Source organism: Pyxicephalus adspersus, chromosome 3 (genome assembly GCF_032062135.1).
Source record: "Pyxicephalus adspersus chromosome 3, UCB_Pads_2.0, whole genome shotgun sequence".
Lineage (NCBI taxonomy): Eukaryota > Metazoa > Chordata > Amphibia > Anura > Pyxicephalidae > Pyxicephalus > Pyxicephalus adspersus.
In genome coordinates, this window is record NC_092860.1 from 81,114,206 (window position 1) to 81,137,629 (window position 23,424).

The 23,424-nt window shown below is 36.8% G+C and overlaps 1 long non-coding RNA gene across 1 annotated transcript in view; it reads right to left on the minus strand.

The window, feature by feature from the left end:
• Positions 1-247: 247 nt before the first annotated feature.
• The window catches only part of LOC140327750 (uncharacterized), a 32,432-nt gene continuing 9,255 nt past the window's right edge, over positions 248-23,424 (minus strand). Inside the window, exon 3 of the long non-coding RNA XR_011920102.1 lies at positions 248-1,355. This is a non-coding gene — a long non-coding RNA (uncharacterized lncRNA). The remainder of the gene's footprint in view (positions 1,356-23,424) is intronic.

Below are 23,424 nucleotides of genomic sequence, written 5' to 3' on the forward strand. Positions count from 1 at the left end.
TGTTCAGTTTTCTCAATTTTTCATCCAGATATTGTTGTAGTGCGCTCTGCCAACCTAGTTCTGTTTTGTTGGTAATCTGTATGTAATACAGAAAAACTGTTTCTTAATATATCAACTAAAAGTTCTTTTGTTCTTTCTCCCATTTATAAATGATGAAATAAAACAAAAAAATACCACCAAATACAGAAATATTTATATTTAAATTTTTATTTAAATTAAATATTTAAATTTTTAAATATTCCCCTAAACAGGACTGTCTTGAAAATGTGTAGCCATTTCTGACAATACATACGCAGCAAAGGGGCAATCATTGCAATAATTGGAAAACACATGAGCACTTGTGACTAAATAAAAGCATAAACTAGAAAATCAAGACAATATGAGGGCAACAAATGAAAATCATGAAATGTAATCAAGAAACAGGTAATATTTACAATCTCAGGGCAACAGAGCCTATCATTGCAATACTTGGCAAGAAATAGAATGTGTGCACCAAGACATGGACAATGGTGTCAAAATCTAGGCAATATAATGTGCAACAAATATGGGTAGCAAACAAACAATAGTGGGAATAAATGGGCAACCAGTGAGCAATCTGAAATGAGTTGGCAACAAATGAGCAATTATGACAATATGTGGTCAACAAATGGTAATCATAGTGTGGCCACCTCAAAAACATGGGCTATGGTACTTGTTCTGTTGATGCACTGCAGAAATGTTTGTTAGATATTTTTTTTGTAAAGACACATATTTATCTGTTATGTAGCAAATGTATTGCATACTGTCCCTCTGTCATTAGAGGCTAGCTTGTTTTAATTGGCTCAGACTGTCCCATTAGGCTGTTACAATTTACCTTTTTATCCCTGATTCAGATTGTCCTTTTTTCAGTACCAGTTCTCGCCGTCCCTCTTCCTCCTTATCAGTCTTTTTTTTTTGGTGGACATATATACCTCTATAAAAATGTATTATATAACTATTAAATAGTGTTAGTTTGCTATAAACTGTTATCCAGCTTCTAAAAATGTAATTTTTTTTTTTGCAAACTCATAAAAGGGAAAAGTAGTTGTCAGTTTACCCGATCATTTTTGCAAATTAATTTTTTATGATCCACAAAATTGAGGCACTGTAGTGCATGTCTTTTGCTTATTTATTTTAAGAAGTAAGGTAATGAGAGAAGGACACCTGTGCCAATTTGAAGAATGTGTTGCATCAGAAGAGGGAATATTTTGTAGGTTTGGGAGAGAGCCCTCCATAGGAAAGAAAGTGGAAAAGATAAATATGGGAGATGTCCTGTTCAATTCATGTTTCTTCTTGTATAGTTCCTAGAGGAAAGCTCAAAGAAGCTAGAGCTGAATCTAAGAAAAATGAAAAGGAGAAAAGGGCTTTTTAGTGACGAAAAAAGGTAATTTGCAGCAAGATTTATACAACATTAACACCAGCAGTAATATTAGACAAAGTTGCACTGCAGAGATGCATTTAATTGTAACCGATATCAAACAGGTTTGTTAGATATAGGTCATCTCCAATCCCGATGTGTTTTGGTAATAATGATAATAATGGACTCACAGATGATGAAGATGAGAATAAAATGAAGTTGATGAGGTAGGATTAGAGGAGTAAAATAGTCTTATTTTTGATCCAGAGTAAGAAAAATGGAATTCGAAGAGAATCCTTCAAATAATATGGGTTCTAGGGTAGGGAAATGCATATTTTATACACATAGTATGTGAGAGTAAATATTCTAAGATGCATTTGTAGGTATATTATATGTAAATAAGTTTATGGTTCAAAAAGTAAATTTAAATAATTATAATATTTAATTCAATGTAAATGAATATGAAAAAGGGAGAGGGGTAAACTTATCTATTAAGGCTGGTAGGAGAGGATGCCAAACTTAGATAGAATATTCTCTGTGTGGTCTGGATTCTAATTGGGGGTGGTGTAAAGAATAAAATAAAAAAGAAGATATACAAGGTTTGAAACATTTTTTTCCCTTTCTTAACCAACATTTTAAGTTAAGTTTATTTAATAATACAAGAAATGAAGTACTTACAGTAAGGAAGTCTGGGAGACATAGATTCTATCTCCAATGCAAATATTGTGTGGAACTACGGTTTAAGGAGCCCGCATGGTATATGGTTGGGCTCTGGCTTCTGGAAGTGCCTACTGCACATGTTCGTTGCTGAGCGCGTGCATAAACTGCCGAGTGCGCATAAAAGGGTCGCCTGCGCTTGCGGATAGCTATGCATTAGGCTTTTCCTAGTCCCACCCCTGCCCCTCCCCCAGTCTCTTGTTTCCTTTCACCTCCAGCTGATACTAAGTGAACTAAGAGGGAACCCTGGGCACCAAGCCGAGTGGTTTCCAAATTGAGAACAAGAGAGTGCAGTAGCGTGGGGGACACTCGATAAGCCTCCCTTTGAAGAAAAAGAAAAAATGTAAGTGAGTGATGCTCATAGTAGAATGGTCACAAACGTTTCAAATAGTACGTTATTCAAGTAAGTATGCATTTAGAAAAATTAGTATACAAGGTGATTACATCGTTTTTTAGATGGTGGATGCGGAAATATAAAGGCTATGATACTTATTTATGTCTATACTATAGGGTAGTTACATATTCAGGTAGTAGGTTGCCCAATGTGTCCCAAAGAACTACCTATTCTATCTAGAGTCTACCTGTTTTATCCATCTGTGCATAGCATGACTGAGGAGAGCCAAATGTAGTATAAAAAAGGGACAGTACAATAGTTGCTCGTTTTTCACCTTGAATGGGAATCATTTGCTGCATGGTTGCTTGTGACCCCCAATGCAGTCTAATGAGCTTACCAATGTATAACCTTATAATATAGTTAGTTGAGACAGATAGGGAAATGGACCATTTTATTACAGTTTTGTGGATAATAAAAGGCCAGTACTGGGATTTTTTAGTTCATGATTAGACCTGCTGCTCTGTATTCTCTAACTTTATATCATGCCTAAATGGTTGGTTCACTGATTTTCCTAAAAATGTGCAATAAGATGCAAATCAAATTTTACCCATCTTCTACAATAGGAATTTAAGTTTTGTTAAGAACATCTTTAAGGGTTAATAGCTTCTATCGTAATGCAGAGAATGCAACCTTCTACATTAAGGGCATGAGAAGTGTACCATCTGATTACAATGAATCCAGTATTCCCATTTAGGAATATGCTTGGAAAGGACATCAAACTGTAGGAACATGAAACAAGGTTTATTATAGCCTTTACAATGAATATAGATTATACAAAGGTGTTGGCTTTTTTCCTAACAAAATTTTAGTTACACTTTAAGATCATGTTCCCAGCTAAAATTGGGAAGATTTTGGTACACAAGCAAATCCAGTATAGTTAAAAAGAGCTTTTGTTGCCCTCTGTAGCCACAATGATCCTGGCCTTTATAAACCACCCTACTCTTTCACATTCTTGCACCAGCACATTGAAATGAAAAATGTACTTGTCGCCATTAAAAAGTTGCACAGCATTGCAGCAACAGGCTGGATTGGTGATGATGTAAATTAGCATGATGGTGACATTTTAAAGAGCTTGTAATTTGTAAAATTCTAAGAATCATGACAATGTATTAGCTTTAGTGAAAAATATCATTTAGATAACTAAACAAAATATTTAGCACAATAAAATTTTCTGTTATGTTAATATCATTTTCACAAAAATTCACCAGCTCTGTTAGTTAATTGCAAAGTCCCTGAACAATGCCAACAAAATTGCTGGGGAGCTTAAGTAGGCCTGTGGGAACATGCCACAAAAAAAGCATGTCTTTCTTCTACAAAACAAAGTTTAACTATGGTCAGAAAAACAAGTCTGCCAGAGTTTTGTCCCCAAAATTGAGGGGTCAGGTGGATCTAGGAAAACATATTCCAAACAATCATTGTTTTGAAAGAATGTAGTTTTCCATAAATATATCCCATAAAAATTCACATTTTGGGCAGTTGGCTATTAAATCTGAGCACTGTTGCGTCGGAAGAAGTCACATGCTCTCCCATTTCTAAAAGTGCCAATTATTTTATGCTGGCTAAGGACAGAAGTAGAAGAAAACAAAGTGACAGTGCCTCTTTTCTGTAAGTAAAATACTAGAAACATGTAGTTTCTCTTTTATGAACTTCTTAAAAAAAAAAACTTTAATAGTGAATTTCCAGTGACATTTGCGTAAATAATTTGATATCTGTAGCTGAACTGTATTATTTCTTGAATTCCAGCAAAAGTTCTTAAGCTTATCTGTAATGTGCTACCATCACTTCCAATCACTCACCATCCAACACTTTCATATCAGCCAAATTCTCAGAGATTTCATACTTCTAAAATGCAGACCTAACTATTTTCAAATGAAATGATAAGCATAAGTTAAGATAAACTCTGTAAACCCAGCAACAAAAAAAATAATAATAATAAAAAATATAATTGAATTCAGTTTGTCAGTTAGAATTTTATTATTGATAAATATTGAAAAGAAAAAATAATGTAACCCATTACATTCTGGTAGTTACAACTGTTTATTTAATATACATCTTAAGATATTTCTTTCAGAGTAATGTCAATTTACACAGGTTTTTGATTATGCTGGGTAATCCACAATGAAAACAGGTCTAGGTTAGAGAAAGGAAAAGGAACTTTATTCTCTGAAAATGAATTGGTTGGCAAGCTTACAAATTTTTTTTTTAAGAACATAGTAATGCCAGAACTAATTTTAGTTTATATAGTTAGGCGAGAGAAGCAGAAACATGAAAGATGTTACATAATAAGTGCACATTTGTTAATTATATCTAAAGCCCTAAAGCAAATCTATTGCCAGATCATGTGCATTCAACTATTATTAAAAACATTAATATTATTTATTTAATAGCACATAAACACCAGCACAACCTTCCTACTGTATGTGGCTACAGGCACTGTGGAGCAATTCATCCTCAAACTAAATTGCAAAAACACTGCAGTTGTTTAAATAATTTTCTCCATGGCTCAGTGGCCTTGCTCCCCCTTCCAGAGTACATGTTCAGTGTTTGCTTCAGAGAATAGATGACTGAAAGCTTGTTGAATCACTGATGATCTTCCCCCTGGGTATATTTTTATGTTAGAGGTTTCTGTACATATTTGTTAAGCTACATTTCAGGTGTATAAGATTAATCACAGAGATCGGAGCACCCCTAACACTGTTTTGAAAATTTTATTCCCCTTTGGTACAAAAGCAGTATCTAAGGTGAATATTTCAGACCTAAAATTCTGGCTTTGATATGACTCAGTCATTTAAATCCTGGCGCCTCTCAGTTCTTGGTTGTTTTCACAAATGTCTAACATAGCTCTCATATAGGCTCCAATCTACTGATTGGCTACAAAGTTGTACAGTTTAATCCGATGTTTCCCATCAGGGTTCTGGGGAGCCCTTGGGGTTTCTCCAGAGATTGCTAGGGGTTCCTTGAGCAATGAGCAGTTTGTGCCTCTCAGTTTACCTTCCTGGCGGTAATCCCGAGTGTGGCTCGAGGTGAATTTTCCATACCAAAAGCAGTAACCCCGAGAAACACTCAAGGTGAAATTGTCAGGGAGTTTAAAAGTCCTACCTGGTCCCCACAGCAGTGTCCAGCAGCGTCCTCCAGCGATGCCCGGGGCATCCTCAAGCGATGCCCGGCATCTTCTTCCCCTGGCAATGCCGGCCGGGCATCTGCGTAAACTGGTGATGCTCGGCTGGCATCTGCGTCCCCGGCATTTGAACGTTGGGGACACGAGGCCAGTGGAAGCAGATGCTGGCCAGGTATCTTCTTACGAGTGTGTGGCTGGAGGGTGGGACTATAGGGCTAGTAGGCGGGACTAGGCGGTAAGTATTTTTGAAGGGGTTCCCTGAAGACCTGAAGGTTATTTCAAGGGTTCACCCATATTAGAAAGATTGAGAAATAGGTATTTAATTATAGGGAAAGGTGAAAGAGGAAATGCTTTATTCAGGCATCATCTGAGCCTGGACAAAGTCACTGAACAGGAGCTATAGGAAACCTTTTTACTGTTAAAAGATGTAGCATATACTGTTGCTTCATTTTGTAACATGTCAAACCACTTATTTTTACAGACCTAAGTATACAGTTACTGAAAACCAATAACATAATATGAACATACCCATGAGCCTACTCATTAACCTAACCTTTTAAATCTTATCCTATAACCCATACCTTTAACCAATAAGGTACGGAAGCAACAAGGACGGTCATGATGAAAATTGTAATATTACTCAACAGCAGAAGAACTACACATAAAATGAGCAACAACACAGTGCAGAAAATTCTCTTTAACAAGAACTTTAGTTCCCAAATTATCTCAACAAAACAACTAATCGGAGGCTGCAGACATGCAGCCCTTGTAAAAGGTCTCTTAATTTAAAGTTAAATCACGCTGTCATATCAAGTGCAAATTAAAATGAGTCAGTCTGAGTTAAGTCTTGATATTTTTACTATAATTTTATTTTGTAATTTCAACAAGTTTATTATTTTAAAGTATAAGGCATGTGAATAATAGCAGGTGCTTAAGGCAGCAGGGTTCTACAAATTAAATAGATCTTTCACAGTTAAAAATGATAATGAAATTCTTCTCCTTGTTGAATATACTTAATAATATTCCATTTTGGTTGAGACCTGTGGAGATGATTAGTAAATTAGTCTTATATCCTTTTGCATAATTCATTATTATGTTAACTGCCTTGATTGTCAGGTTTCAGATGTAAGAATTTCTGTTATTATTATTGTTTTTTTTTATTATTTTGACAATTGAGTTCATAGATTTATTCAGTGCTGCAAACAGTTGAAGTAGTGGGCGTGCCAACTTGCCTAATTGTGTCAATTTTATAAATCCATCAACCATACATTTTTGAAATTGCGAGATATATTTTCATTTGTCTCAATGTGTGAGCATGATGATAACATTATAGTATTCATGCTTCAGCTTCCAGTACAAATTGAACAAGAATTTTTATTGATATCATGCAGCACTAAATATCATGGAAGCAAAATATTAGCCATTCTCTAGGAAAAACATTTTTTATGGGTCAATAATTCATAAGTCAAGGTTGACTGTGCCTACTCCCACCATCTTTGATTACCAATCATTTCTTTAACAATAAAGGCAAGTTTAATGACCAATTGGAAGACTTTGAAGATAGAAGGGGTGGGGCCAAACTAGGATTTAGTTATTCCTCCATACTTTAATTTTTTATGGAAAAACAATATATATATATATATATATCTAGAGAGAGAGAGAGAGAGTTTTATCCCTGTGTTATATAGTTTTAGGGCTTATTTGTACTGCTATTATGCAATGTAGTATTCATACAATTAAGCATACTTTAGTATTTTATGAAATTATGATTCCTCCCACAGCTGCAGGATTCATTTGTCCTTGAACAAAAGTATTTTTATGCATCTAACACTTCTAATGGTCTAAAGTGAATCCAGCATCTGAATTGCCGTAAAAAATGGCTATATGGTCTCCCTCTTTTCTTGTGCCTGTTTCTAAGATTTCATAGGATGAGTAAACTCTGAAAAAGAAAACTCTTTGTAGGTCCATGGGACCATGGACCTACAAGACATATCCTAGTGTAGAGATGATTTTCCTCACCACAATGCCATGTAGTGCTTTGACTTGAACAGCTTATGTAATCCATCCATTTTTCAATCATAATTCTATGTATGCCCTCACATCACACTTTTGTTGTTAAGTATTATGGATTTTGAATCTGATCACATCTGAAACAATAATAAAAATAATAATATATGACCAAAAAGCAGTGACCCCTCAGGCTCAGCGTTGATTCTGAAACTAAATCCTGTCCCCTCCACCTTAAAGCCATATATGTTCCACTATATAGAATGCTGAAACATATCTGAAATGACAACTTCAAGGTGGTAGGTGGCCAGTAGACAGGGTGAAAGCATTATCTGACACTACTTAGAAACAACACAGCAGAAAAGTATTGAATAGATAATGGAACAGAATAGAATAGATACAATAAAAGTCCCGAGATGTCCATCTGAATAAATAATATAAATATTGAATTATTATGTCGTGGTAGCGCTGGTATTATATTTCCTTTTTTTATCCTTGGTACTTCATTTGGTATTCATTTTGGTATTAACTTTGGTTCCTTTTTTGACAATGTATAAAACATTTTTTTAAGGAGGTACATATTGGTTGCCCCTATTCTTGGATTTGATTTGACTTGCTGCATCCTCTCTGGCACCTCCTGAAATCCTACCTCTGTGATAAGCACCCTCAATAATTACTCAAAAGGTCCTGAAATTGGAAAAGACAAACTCTAGCACTTAGTTTTTTCAAAAAGTCAAGAATTGCATTTTACAGATAGAACATCCTATAAGCACGTGAAGAAGCATGACATGTTTTAGTGTTATAGCAGCAGAGACTTGCTTTAAATAGAAGAGCTCTTGACCATATTTGTTGCAATCAACATAAAGTTAGACTTTCACAATGTTTTTTCATGATTGCATAAAATATATCCTATTTCTTTACCTGAAGTTATTGAAGAAACATAAAAGTGCTTCAAATGTTTGCTAATACACCAGTAATATCACAATTCCCCCTCACAGCATGAAATATTTAGAACCAAAAATTGATTTAACTGTCTGTGTTAAGATGGGTTTGTAGTCATCTTTTTCAAAGACAAATTGGCAAGTTACTCATAGCCTTTAATGTGTTTTCTTCAAAAGAATTAGTTTTACATTTTATACGCAGTAAGTACCGCCTGTTGAGGAACAGTTTTATTGAATAGTGGCAATTAAAGAAAATAAAAAACAAAAATAATGTCCAATTATTGTGTATAAAATTACTAACATGTACATTCCTTATTAATAGCGCGCACAGTTCCTTTATGAATGAATCCTATTTACAATGCAAGAAGACCACATCTGTTTAAAAGTCCTCACTATTGTGGATCTTCACCAATTATCCATGGTTGTGTAGGAACATTAAAAGGATAACTGACAAAACTTTAGTATGCTGTGACCTAGTTAAAGTTAGGTTATGTAAACATGAAAAAAGGAGGCTTAGAATTCTAAGCAAGAAAATAAATCAAATTTAGATAGAATATAGATTCCAACAAAGAAAAAAAAAACATATTAAGTATTTTCTTAGATGTAAAACAAATTTCTACAAAATATAATATAACTAACAATCGATTGATTAACTAAACCTTCATTACCTTGTCATTGTAAGGCACTAATACATTTATTTTTTAAACCTACATCCAGAAAAAACATTTGTGATCAATTAAGAAACACCTTGAAAAAGTGATATCAAATCACAAATATTATAAATGATAAAAATCTAAGTAAAATGCTGAAATATATTCATCTATACTAAAACATATCTGATTATGTGAAGTGTAAAAGGAGACAGACTAAAGAAATGTGCCTGCAGAATTTTACATTATTAATGATTCTCAATGTCTAATTGGAAATCTGCTACTCTACCCCAGGGGGGTGATTAATTTAGTAGGCTACAAGGTTTGATTAAAAGAGAATGAAATGTCTGACATGCAGTCTATTTATAAGATATTATGATATTAAGCTGTCTAATCACAACTGTACCTAAATTAGGACATGAGACCCTTGAATGTCATTTTCCCTGTTTTATGGCAACATTAGATTGGCATAAGAGTTTAAAAGTAAACCAATATATTGATGGAAGTGCCAGCTTACTGAAAAATAAAACTAATAGCCATGTGTGAATTGAAAATTACTCTAGCATTTTAGTAACAAAAACAAAACCACACAACAGGTAAAGAGAGGCACGTAGCCGTAAGAATTAGGCGCAGTGACTACATGACCGGGGGCTGGGCCTAGCCCAGAGCTTTTAAGGGGTTAAGAAAAAGGGTAGTGTTGCCAGAGGGGGCTGGGCTAGTGTACAACGTGGGTTGGTAGTAGAAGGTAGTTATGACAATGGTGTTTATAAGGGATGGGCTAGAAGGTCCGAGCTCCCCGGGTCATGGCAAATCAAAGCAAAACATAGGTTTAAATGAATCTGGACACACCTTTTTAGGGCTGATTTATTTTACAAAAAGAGAGGCTGTGTAGTCAACAAAGACAACAAAATGTTTTACTTTGCAAAGTTAATGTTAATTTAATTCAAGCTCATTTGTAAAGCCCAGTATTCTGATATTTACTAGCACATGTTTGTATTTTTACGTAAACAAAACTTCACCTTATTTTGTAAACTTAAGGCCCAACTGCTTTTGTAAATTAAGCACGTAATTTAGCTTCATGGCTAGCCATTTTTATTAGCTTTTTTTTCAGAAGGGCTTTGGAATCTAACTGTAGTTGCCTAATGGCAAGTAGGAATGCTAATCCATTAACAACCTATTGGTACTGTCTTCAAATGATTTTACCATTTTGTAAATAAGGCAGTTGGCAGAAAGTGGTTAATATGCTATAATATATAATTAACTATGTTTTTATTTAGCTGCACTCTAAAGCAAAAAATTTATTGCTTAATGCCTTTATATCAAATCTAGAGCAGTATTTAAACAATGCACTTATATTTAAACAATGCACAAATGTACAAACATTTTCCTGCATCTACAGCATCTACATCTTATGCCATACTGTCAATAGGCATACCATCTTGCACCTGTAAAAACCAACACATGCACTGGTGCAACAGTTGCAAAAACCATAGCTGATAACATTTTTCATGTAGAAATACAACAACTATAATAATAATGGAGTACAGCATGTTCACTTGAAAGATAAAAAAGGGGAATATGCATCCTCGCATAGGGAGAAAAAGTGTGCGACCCTCCCAGAGCTACATACTAATATTATGTGAGAGATATTGTGTTGTATTTAGAATCACCGACAGATCTTTATTTTACACACAACCTCTTACAGTGAAAATGGCATAACATACCATTAAAAGGGCAACACAAGATGTTAACAAATACACAGCTTGGTATATGGAAACTAGTTATGCAGTATATCAGCAGACTAAATGCCTGGTAAGATAGAGAAGCCTCAAAAGCAGAAATAGGAGGGCATGGAGTGGCAACCAAGATTACTAAATCTCTGTATACATAGAATAGTACAGAATGTACTCAATTCACCTAGCTAAAGGAAAATGAGGCTGGGGCATTGGTATTGTTGATTGATGCCCTGATATAGAAAAAAACAGTGAGAGACAGGAAAAGGTAACTGAAGAGACAAGGCATACGTTCACAAAGTCCTGCGCCCACTAGAAGTGTTCTCTGAAGAGGTATCATATTCCAAGCTTTGACAAAAGCCTCCAGACCATACAGGTATCAGAATAAGTATGGCAGATTATTGGACTTGCTACAGTAAACCAGAGAATAGATACAGATCCAAACAGATGGTTCCAGGTTGAAGTAGAATACAATACATCCAGAAATCACTCCACCTGTGCAAGTTATTCGACTTCTGCTTCTGAACTGCCCAGTTTGTTTACTCTACTACCATAAAGAAACAATAACAGAGTGGCAGGACCCAGTGCAAATTGCCACACTTATGTGGGTAAAATTATATTCTGACAAAAATGCCTTGATAAGTAAATGTAAGTCTGGATAAGGCTGCTCCAGGCAATCTCCACATGTAATGCTAGGGCTCTAGGCTCTAAAAATGAAACAAAATAAATACGATGAATGAAGAAGGTGGACCAGAGACAGTAAAACTGGAGGAGTAAAAGTAAGTGACTATGCTCATTGTAACCCTGAATTTCTATAATTATCCCAATGCACTATTCTCCCCAAGGTTACTGAGGTAAAGGCTATAATGCAAACATGAAGACCTACCAAAGCTGATATGAAGGCACTAATCATCAAAACAGAAGCCACTTATCATGCATTTAAATAAAACAGGACATTGCCAAAGTTGCAAAGGAAGCATAGGAGCTGGGGGTGGAAATGGAGGTGACCATTAGGAGAGCAGCCTAAAAAAAGGCTTGGAAGATCTTGAGAGAGCTAGAATCATTGTCTTACTGATCTCACTCATTCTGCATAAATCCCATCCATAAAGCAGCTTGCAGGCACATGTTCCTTTGGTGCCTTCCTCATCATGCCCTCTGAGTCTGCGCATCAGTAGCAATAGACAGGGCTTGCACAAATAGTGTGCTGCACAGTACTGGATGCAAGGTGACTGTGGACTGAAGTGCTGCAGGAAAGAAATCTGGGAATGTTAGGGGAGCAATTTACCAAATGGCGTGTAACACAGTAACTGCTCTCCTGTGCCAACAAAATGCAGTAAGCAACGTAGACTTTGGTTATTCAGAGTAATGGTCTTCTGAAACAACATAAAGCTGGATGGGAGCTCAGGAAGGGAGGGGGGACAGTTTACAAAGAAAAGATAGTTTGGGTTTTTTTTTTTCTTTTGTCTGTGATTGCCCCTGCCTCTGAGCTTCTTACAAGTTAACTAGATTGAGTGAACCACCATGACTTTTCTGTTTAATAGGGGCACAGGGGAAGATTATTATGGCTCCTCTGATATCAACTGCAACTTAAAAGTTAAGGTAGTAGGGCAATTTCAGTTTAGTTTACTTTCAAGCTTTTTGTCCATCCATATATAATTTTCAATAAGCTTGTTGTCTAAATTATGCAAACATGTACATAGTGAGACTTGACATGTATAACCCCTTACCCTCCTATGTTGGGCCATTTGTTTTTTGGGAGTTTGTTTTGTCTCCCCAACATGCACGTCTCTGCATTTCTCACTACACTCTACTACATATACCATGAAGAATACTCTAAAAAACACTCACACCTTGTTGCGGATTGAAGAGTGAGGTCAGAACTCCAAATTTCTAGTTTACTGCCAACATAGGGCAGATTAATATAATTAAGCACTAACACATTTTCTGCCTTAAAATTTAAACAACAGAAAATAAAAAATGTAAAAAAAACTGTAGCAAATATAAAGTGCGTTTCCCTTACAAATATTTGGATATTTGAAGTACAAACAGATTCACCTTTTAGTTTTTTAAGTCAACAGGCACATTTTACAGTGAATATTTTTTTGAATTGTTACACAAATCAACACCTATGTTCACAAGAGTATCCAAGAGCCCATAAAAGTCTGTATACTTTTTCTTCAGGTCATATATGTATAGATGTTTATGCTTATGTTCACTTGTTTCCAGCTGTATTCATTTCATAATGAAATACATTACATTGGATTGTAATTGCATGGACTGTAAAAAGAGCATAAGAAAGTTAAAAGCATGGGAGATCAATGAAAAAGAGGATCGTTGTCACTGGTGGGGGTGTAGATAAAAGGTGTCAGCATCCCTGAGCTTTTTGTTTCTGTAACTATGGCCACTTGGCTAATCAGACTGTCTTAACTCAAACCCAGATCCTTCCTATTTCTTCTGTGACTTACCCAATTACATTCATTTTTAAACAACATTTATTGTAGGTAAATAGGGGCTGTACAAGCCTTTCATGAAAAATAGAGGTTGGGAGATATTATTACCAACTATTGGAGACCAACTCCAAATCTGCAAATACAATTTTTGGGGGGCCAAAATTCACAGGCAGCTTAATGGATAACTTTTTTTGTTATTTGTGATAAGATAGTTGTTGTTAAACTTTTACATATCTGAAAACATGCAGATATATCTTTAATACTCCATTAATTACAGTCCTATATACTTTACAGCTCATTTAAAGAAAATAAACTTTGGTTATAAATAATGTAGATTTTTCTTTAACTTACTGTGCTCATTTGTGCAACATTAATTCACACCATGCAGAATTGAATCTATTAGGCCTAAGTGAAGGAGCTGCTACATTGATAAATAGGCATAATTATAAATAGCTAAAATAAAATATAATCTGTTATTTCTACACTTCCGTGCAGTTATGATAAATACTGTTTGTTTCGTGCTCAGAGTTAGCTGTTCAGATGTTTAACTTTAGTACAAAGGAACATTTTCACAAAAAAATCTATTATTAACTATTGCATAATTAGGCCAATAAATTGATGTATGAAGCTGGCCTTACAGCTGCTATTACTTTTGTATATGAAAAATGCATCAGTGTATGAGCAGGAAACAAAATAGTCCTTTCTGTTTAGATCCAGGTTTAATAGACATAATGGCAGTAATTGCCTTTGCTTTAAATAACACTCTGGGTCTAAGACAAATATTTTACACTTACAAGTAAGCATCAGGATAGGAGAAACTAATGATAGTCAATATCCAAGCCCTATTATAGAATACTTTATTTTGTAATAAAAAGGAGCAAAAGCAACATAATAACTATTAAAAGAAGCTGTATTTTCATTTTATATATATATATATATATATGTATATATATTCATACATATATGTATCATATATGTCATATATATCACACATTAAAATTTTTAAACCAATGCGTCATCGTCAGTTGCTGACAGTGCATTGTATGTAGCCTAACTTTAAAGAATAAACTTTACACCTACACCTCTTTACAGGTACACCTCTAGCAATGGACCTGTTTTTTTAAAAAGCTTTCCAAGGCTGCAGAGGATACACTTTCATCAGTAAATCTGGGTAATTCAGCAAACCTGGAATGGATCTGGTCCAGGATTCAAAACATTTGCTAGCATAATACACTAAAGAAATCCATTCCATGTTTGCTGGATCACACAGATTCACTGATGAAAGTCTATCCTCACCAGCCCTGGAGAGCTTTAATAAATCAGGCCCAATGACATCATCTTAAATGACATCATCTTAGATTATATAGTATATGAATTACATTAAATACATTGGACCTAAAGTATATCCTCTTTTAATGCGATGGTTTTGCAGACTAGGACATTATAAATAATGCCCTCGTCCCTAGCAGGTCTTTAAAGACAAACCTCAGTTGAACAATGAAACATGAAATATTACACCAATATTTATTTAACAAAGACTAAATAAAAATGCAGAAAGTGTATGTGAAAAATAAAGTATACTTTTACAACCTAAGAGGGTAAGTAGCACCCAGGTGCTTCTTATTAATTGCACTTGATGTATTTACCATTGGAAATTATGCCCACCTCTATAACAGTGGAAGTTTTGGCACAATTCTTGTCTGCGGCATTCCAGTATTAACACAACACAAAGAGCTCTATTTAAAAAACAGAGAGTCAGACATTCCCTCAAACATTCCCTTGTGAGCAAGGCTGGATATATACTTTTTTCTCCCATAAGCCAGCAACTTGTATCCCCCACCAGCATAAAAGATACAAAACTAAAGCTATCATAAAGTGCTTGCCTGTCAAATATTGCTACCTGCTCACCATTTCTAAATCAAAGAACAGAAACTACACCATACAATGGGTCCTGTCAGTTATAGGTAGCTGCTAACCTTTTAACCCCATTAATTCTGCTAAAAATACTTCCAGTGAAACGCTGCCCCTCAATAACAATGTACCTAGGCTATGGCCTAGGTTGGCCTTATGAGAAATCTGGCCCCGCTCGTGGGAGTCTTCCAGGTCCATGTGTTTCAATAGAAGTAATTAATCCCCACCAGGTGATGTTTAAGGTAATGTCAGTAGCCCTGTTTTAAAAATAGAGCCCCAAATGGGCAAGACATTATTACTGATCTTGAGGAAGCAATAGTTGCAAGATTATTTACAAGTATAAAACATTCAAGAGAGTTACCAGTCTTACCGAAGTGGACTTTACAGGAAATTTACCCCACAGTCACACCTTCCCAGAAAGTTCCTAGTAAAATTGCAAAAGCTACATCTAAGACTCTACAGGCTTCAGTTAGCATGTTAAATGTTATTAATATTATTATTATTATTATTAATAAAAAACTGTATTTTTATAGCGCCCACATATTACAGCGCTCTACATTAAACAGGCCCATGACAATACAATTATAAAAAGAATAAACAGGTATTGCTTCTTTGGAGAGGTTGTCATAAGAAAGTCTCTCTAAGAAGAATGTGGCAAACGAGAAGCATCTGTGCAACCTGCAAGACCTCTGAAACAATGTGGTTTGGCCGGGTGAGACCAAAGTAGAGATGTTTAGCTATAATGCACAGGGCAAAATTATGCAAAAATTAAACACAGTATGTCAGCACAAACACCTCATACTAAATGACAGGAATTTAGGCTTTCCACAGTACCGTGTAGTAATTGAGTGGACCATACTCCTTTGTATACCATATTGTCAGCACTTGTTCTATAACTAAAGCATGGCTGAATTTGGGTTCTGCAAGAGGACAATGACTTTAATAACTCTGGCAAATCTATACCAGAATTCCTGAAAAAAAAGAAATTAAGGTTTTACAACAACTCAAAGTCCGAACCTCAACTCGATTGAAATGCTGCGGTAGGACTTTAAGAGAGCTATGCATAAACAAATGCCCACAAACCCCAATAAAGTAAAGCATTGTTGTGAAACAAAAGTAGGCCAAAGTTCTTTCACAAAGATGTGAGAGGCTTAAAAAATCATAGAGAATATAGAGAATAGAAAATTTCTTCAAATAATTGTTACAAAAGCTTATTCTCCTGTTCTAAACTATTCATGGGGTCATGGAATCACGGGGTGTACTTAGTTCTTCACACATGGCTTCTCTATTTTACTTCTTTTGTTAAATAAATAATGACATTTTAGAATTCAGTAATGACAAAGTGATTTTTTGTCCAGATACATAAATCCTTAGACTGTTTAAATTTTGTCTCTAGTTCAGACATATTGTAAGTTCTGTTCCAACTTTGACTGAACAATCACTGAACAATATTCATGAATAGTGAAATCATTTTGCCAACATCGGGCATTTGTGCTAGCCAGCGGCTTTCGATTACTTTGAAAAGCTTTAGCATATAGCAGAGTGGACCATTCAGGTAATTTGAATCTATGTCCTAATATATTTTATTCCACTATCCCAGGGGGTCTGCAACCTGCGGCTCCGGAGCCGCATGCGGCTCTTCAGCCTCCTTGTTGTGGCTCCCTTCAGCTGCCGCGGGGAGATCTCTGATGGGGGATCCCCTTCCTCCCAAGACACTGCGGAGGAGGGGGATTCCCTATCCGGTGTTCTAATGAAAAAAATCTACCAGTGAAATAAATCTACCACGGGGCGTGTACAAATGGGTGTGTACAATGACATCCCCCTCCTTTGAACCCCAATTCCTCTGGAATGGGGAGATGTACAAAACCAAAAATGTAGGTGCAAGTGGGGGACACCTGTGACTAACACCCCCTAAAATGTAACTGTTAGGCTATCATCAGAACATAAAGAACTCTGCCCATCAAAAAAATCTACCGTTACACATTGCTGGAGGCACCTGAACCCCAGTTTCTCTGGAACAGGAAGGGGGTACAGGTGAACAAAATTAGAGGTGCAAGTGGGGGACACCTGTGGCTAACACCTCCTAAAAACTCCACCCATCAAAAAACCCCTACCCTGTTACACATTGTTGGAGGCTTCTAGCTCCTAAACCCTAATTTATCTGGAAACGGGGGTACAGGTGAAAAAAATTTGAGGTGCAAGTACGGGACACCTGTGGCTAACACCTCCTAAAAATTCATAAAAACTCTGCCTATCAAAAAAATCTACCCTGTTACACATTGCTGGAAGCATCTAGCATCTGAACCCCAATTTCTCTGGAACAGGGGGGAGGCGGTACAGGTGACCAAAATAGATGTACAAGTGGGGGACACTTATGGCTAACACCACCTACAATTGAATCGCTAAGGCATCGTCAGAAAATAAAGAACTCTGCCCATCAAAATAATCTACCCTGTTACACATTGCTGGAGGCTTCTAGCACCTGAACCCCAATTACTCAAGATTAGGGGGTACAGGTGAACAAAATTAAGGCTGCAAATGAGGGACACCTGTGGCTAACACCCCTTAAAATTTCATCGCTAAGGCATCATCAGAAAATAAAGAACTCTGCCTATCAAAAAAATCTACCCTGTTACGTTAGAAGCCTCCAGCTTGTAATGTAACAGGATGATACGTTAGAAGCTGGAGGCTTCTAGGGGCATAGTTCAGTGTTTAATTTATTTCAAAGTAGGCCTACACATGCACACTTGTTGTAACAGGTAAAATTAAAAAAATATTAAAACTTTTAAAAGTTTATAAACTGTGTTATGTTTTGCGGCTCCAGACTATTTTTCTTTAGTGGAAGAGGAGGCAAAATGGCTTTTTTGATAGTAAAGGTTGCTGACCCCTGCACTATCCCATTGACATTTAGCAAAGTGCTATGATAGATCAAGGGTCTTTAATCTTGTTTAAATAATATTTACGGTATATGTTCATTGATCCTCACCTACAGTGTCTGTGTGGTTGTCCCTATGTTCTGCAAACCACACAGGCACTTGAGAATGTAAAAGGGCATGAAATAAGGGTTTTAATCAGAAATTCAGTCCCTGTAATGTATGATATAAACTATTTTTGTGCCCTATTTCAACATTGATATTACAATTTCTTAAAAGGATGGAACTAAAACAGGAAAATTGGCACAGGTCTAATTTCATGCTTTAGATTTTTATTCCAGTAAAATATATCTATCCAGATGAATGACCACCTCCCTTTTTAGCTAATTTCTTCTCATCATTGCCTTTCTGAAATAACTTTTTCTTTAAAATCTGGGATTGATCATTAAAATCTTTGAGATTTCTTGTTGTTGATATGCGGATACAGAAGAAATACTGAAGAAGATTTAGCAGAGGAACAGAGTAGGCAAATCATCTTTGATTGAGCCTGCGTACATGGTATATGTAGGGTGCCTATAAGAAGTATGCCTTAGACCTAACTCTTAGACCTAATCCATTCCCAAAATGCCTCCCACAAGGTCACTTTTTACATGTGCTAATTGGCAAAGAAAATGCTTTTTTTGCTTTCCATCCAACTCTCAGCTACATCCTGTTTAGGTGCAAAAATAAAATTAATTGAAATATTTTTGCATATAAGGCATCAAGCCCTACTCATATCCCATGTCCCTAAGCTTAGAAAGCTAACTTTTTTTTGTTCCATGTTACACTAACCAAATTTTTAAGACACAACAAATATTATAAAATGTATTATGCCGAATATTATGTTGTGCTAACATTGACTAACTTTAAGCAGACCACAACTTCCCTGAATTAGACTTTGGGAAAAAATGCAATTGAATCACTTCTTACACAAATTCCTAAAATCCGAACATTTCCTTAGAGTGTTCTCACCACTGGAAGAAACTTACAAAGAAAAATTAGAAGTGATAGGTGTAACAGGATCAATGTTTGTTTTTATAATCTTTTGAGAACTGAATGAACGATGAGAAGGACATAGTAAGATTTATTGAGCAGATGATGCTTCTTTATGTTCTGGATAAGGGGGTATGTTGCCAAATGTGTGCCTGGTCACCCAAGGCTTACCCTGTGTTTCCATATGTTGAACAAATTATGCATCATCACAAGCTGCCACAAAAATGACAATACAGAGCCAATTTCATGAATGAAGTCCACACAAATCTCACCACAAGTCCACAGATCTAAGCTCTTTATTCCCACCACTGTCCTCATCATTCTTACCCAGTTCCCATGTCTTGTCCAGAACACTGGGTGGGGGGCAGGGGTGGATTTCCCCACAAATATTACCCAAAGGGTTGTGGGAGTCTGCAAGTAGGGCCTATTAGAATCATATAGTATGTTATGGACAGAAAGTGGGTCCTTGTGATTGCTGTTTTCCCTTTTACTGCTCAGCCAGATGCCATGCCTGGGTAAGATTGGTTTTAATATGAGGATGGGACAGCACACTGAATGATTTGCACTTATTCAATGTAACTTATCAAATTTCTAGTTGAATAAACAGCAGTTTTGAAGCCCTAGCTTTCATAAATTAACCATGTTTTAAATCTTTTTATCATGAATGGTGGCCCTGCTTTGGTTACTCAAACAGGACTATTTTCAGCGTTTAAATATTTTTAATGCAGTATACTACATATGCTTCCTTCTTGGAAAAGAAGAGGGTCGAGACTATTAAATCTTTTATGTGGCTTCTGTGATATAGTCTTCTTTAAAATTTAATAATGTTGTACTAGAAACATTATGCAAAATGCAGTACATGCACTGCCACAGAAGACAACTGCCTGAAAGAAAAATCACTTGAGTTATTCTAATCACATATTAATAAGAGAGTCTGCTCTGCACTTAAACCATACAAGACATGTGCCCATAAATTGGTCTAAAATGAATATATATAGGAATAACAATTAGTATTTTGTGAGGCTGGAAAATAGATCCAGGTTTAAAAGCATTCACAAGCTGGAATTTTACACAATTATGCAGTATATTTGTAGTATATTTAAAAAAAATGTTCCTATACATCTGGTTTCTTGAAAGCTATGATTTATATGGCCCTGAATCTCTGATTCTTTTTCTACTTTACAGAATCTAAAAAGTACTTGGTTAAATGAAAATAAACATTTATATGTATATATACATATTTATATGTATATATAATATAATTATATGAAACTTAACAGAGCAGTTAAATTTCATATGGATATGAACAACTGTGGACAGTTCTTAAGACAATGCATAGAAAAAAAAAGATATCAAATATTACTATATACTAATATTATATTATTATGTCATATTATAAGATCCAAATGCAGATTGCTGGGCAGACTTAAGCATTACCTGAAAACAGTCCCTGTGACTTTTAAGGCATTTCAGATATTTTTTATTATACACAAGGTAAAATAATTCATGAATATTTGTAATCATAATATGTAAACACATTCGTTGGGTTATGAAAATTTTGTGGTATATAAAAGTTGTTCTGGTATTATAGGTCTTTACCTTCCTGAAGAAGCAGACTTTGCTCTGCAAAACACGTAGAACGCATACTGTATATTGATACAACAAATATATGATTCAAATATGTGATTCAGTGGTTATTATGATTTTATGTCATTTAAAAAAAATATTTGAATAAATAAATGTTTTATAGTTTTATGTGAATTGTCTATCAGGGATTGCTTAACTGCATCTTCAATATCTCTTTGTTCTTGTCTAAAAGTCAAATTAGGGATGTGGCATATTATGTAGTGTGATAGAAAGGGGAATTGTCTTCTGTTGTTTAAAATTACCTGCAAACAGTGTTAAAACTGGGACTACCGGGGGGCGTGGCCGGCCGATGGCGGAGTAGGCAGCAGGATCACACTGCTCCGCGCTCCACGAGAGTGAGAAGCCGCTTCAGCAGCACACCAGTGCCTGTACTGCACTCCCGATGGGCCCTAAGACGAAGGGGGGGCAGAGGAGTCGACCCGGTGGGGAAACCCCCGGATCCAGCAGCATCCCGGGCATGTTCTCTGCAAGCCTCAGGGCCGCGAGCACACAGGCCGCAAAGCCGCGGCCTCAATTAGCTGATGGACCCGGATCGCGGATGGATGCGGTCCGGCTCAGCAACACATCCCCTGGGCATTCACCTGAGCAGGTCAGAGAGCAAGACCTGGACACAGGGACACGCTCACCAGGTAGGATGACTGGATCCCCAGACCACATCTCATTGCCTCCCAGCCTAGTATCCCCTATGGGGGAAACTTCTAAGGCCTTATTTTCCCCAGGATCAGAGGAAGATGAATGGGATTGGAAAGCCCACTTGAGGGCGCTCCCAACACGTTCAGATCTTGATCACAGTATAGGGAGACTTGAAGCAAGCTGCAAAGCAGAATTTTTACATATTCAACAGACTTTACAGCAAGTCTCTAGTACTACTAGTGCCCTTCAGGGCACATGTGCGGAGCTTTCTTCTCAAATAGTGGCTCATGAGGCTATTTTGGAACGTCAGGCGGCTCAAATTAGAATGTTGTACCTAATGCAAGATGACATGGAGAATCGCAATAGGCGCAATAATATACGTATTCGTGGTTTACCAGAAACGGTACCCAACTCTGAGTTATACAATGCTGCATACTCCATTTTTGCCCAGCTATTGGCGATTCCCCCGGATGTGGACATTGAAATTGATAGAGTTCACAGAACCTTAGGCCCTAAGGGAAGGGATACGCAACGTCCACGAGATGTGATCTGTCGGGTTCATTTTTATAGAACCAAAGAGGATATTATGAGAAAAGCCAGGGCTGCCAACAATATTGAATATGCTGGGGCTCAAATACAACTGATGCCGGACCTATCCAAACATACCCTTGACCTCCGAAGAGCCCTCAGACCCTTGCTGGATGTGCTCCGTGATCGAAATATCCCATACCGCTGGGGGTACCCATTCCACCTTATTGCTAGATTGGGTGGCAGGAATTATTTCCTCAGAGGCCCAGAAGATCTACCACAGTTTTTGCGGAACCTTCAGCTCCCTGAAGTACAAATACCAGCGTGGCCCGAAGTACCACTGTCTTTGCCTTTTGGGTTTTTTAATCGCCCAGACCAACGCCCAACAGCGCCATCTACCTCTTCTTCGCCTGGCAGGCAGCAAGGTCCTGGATCAGGAACTGATTCTTCTAACCTCATGTCAACTTCACATGTCTGATGACCTCTATGCTTCAACTACTGTTTGGATGCTAGCCCTGCAGCAAGTTTGAGAGGGTCTCAGCTATACAGTGATGAACTCTCCATCCAAGTGCCTCGCCTATCCGAATGGTGGACCTCCCAAGTGGACGTGTCACTTTCCCTTTTTTTTCTTTTTCCTGCCTTGAACTTGGGTTGGCCTCTATTCTTTTCCTTTTGATTGTTTTTATTTGTCTCTTTTATAAATTGTTAACCTCACGAAGGCCTACAGGCGGGTTCACCCATTGGTAATGTATGAAGTTTTTTTTTCATAATCCTTATCTGAGACGGGTTACTAGTTTTTTTTTTTTTTGCTGCTATTTTGACTTTTGGTTTAGCAATGTGGGCTTGATTTATTTGTTATACATCTAAGATGTCACTACACTTTAAGATTTGATAGAATTGTTTAGTTAGGCGTGGAGCCCTACGGGTTTAGTATAACTTTGGCTTCTCTCCCGAGTGGAAGCGGATCTGAAAGTTTTAGGTTGTTCTCCTATCGACCAGCCACATTCCCCCACATAGGAGAACCGCCGGGTTAGGCGGCATTTACGGTGCTACCGTCTAATTTAGATTGTCCCCTAGTCACCTGGGAGTCGGCCCACCCCAGCTGACTGTTACCTTCCCCCCCCCCCTTAGGTATATTTGTCCCTATTTCCCATTCCGACTGGCCTACCTGAATAGCTTTACACGCCCAAGAGTATTCACTAGTGAGTGGTACATTGTCTATATTGTTATCTGCTAGATTCTCCAGTTACAAACCTGTGAAATACTTCTAGTTGCCAACATGTCCACTACCCACTCCTCTACCTCGCAAAGCTTGACAATCCGTACCCTTAATGCCAAGGGCCTTAATGGCCCCAATAAACGCTCTCAACTTTTATATAACCAGCATAAAGCCAGGGTCCACATTTTAATGCTTC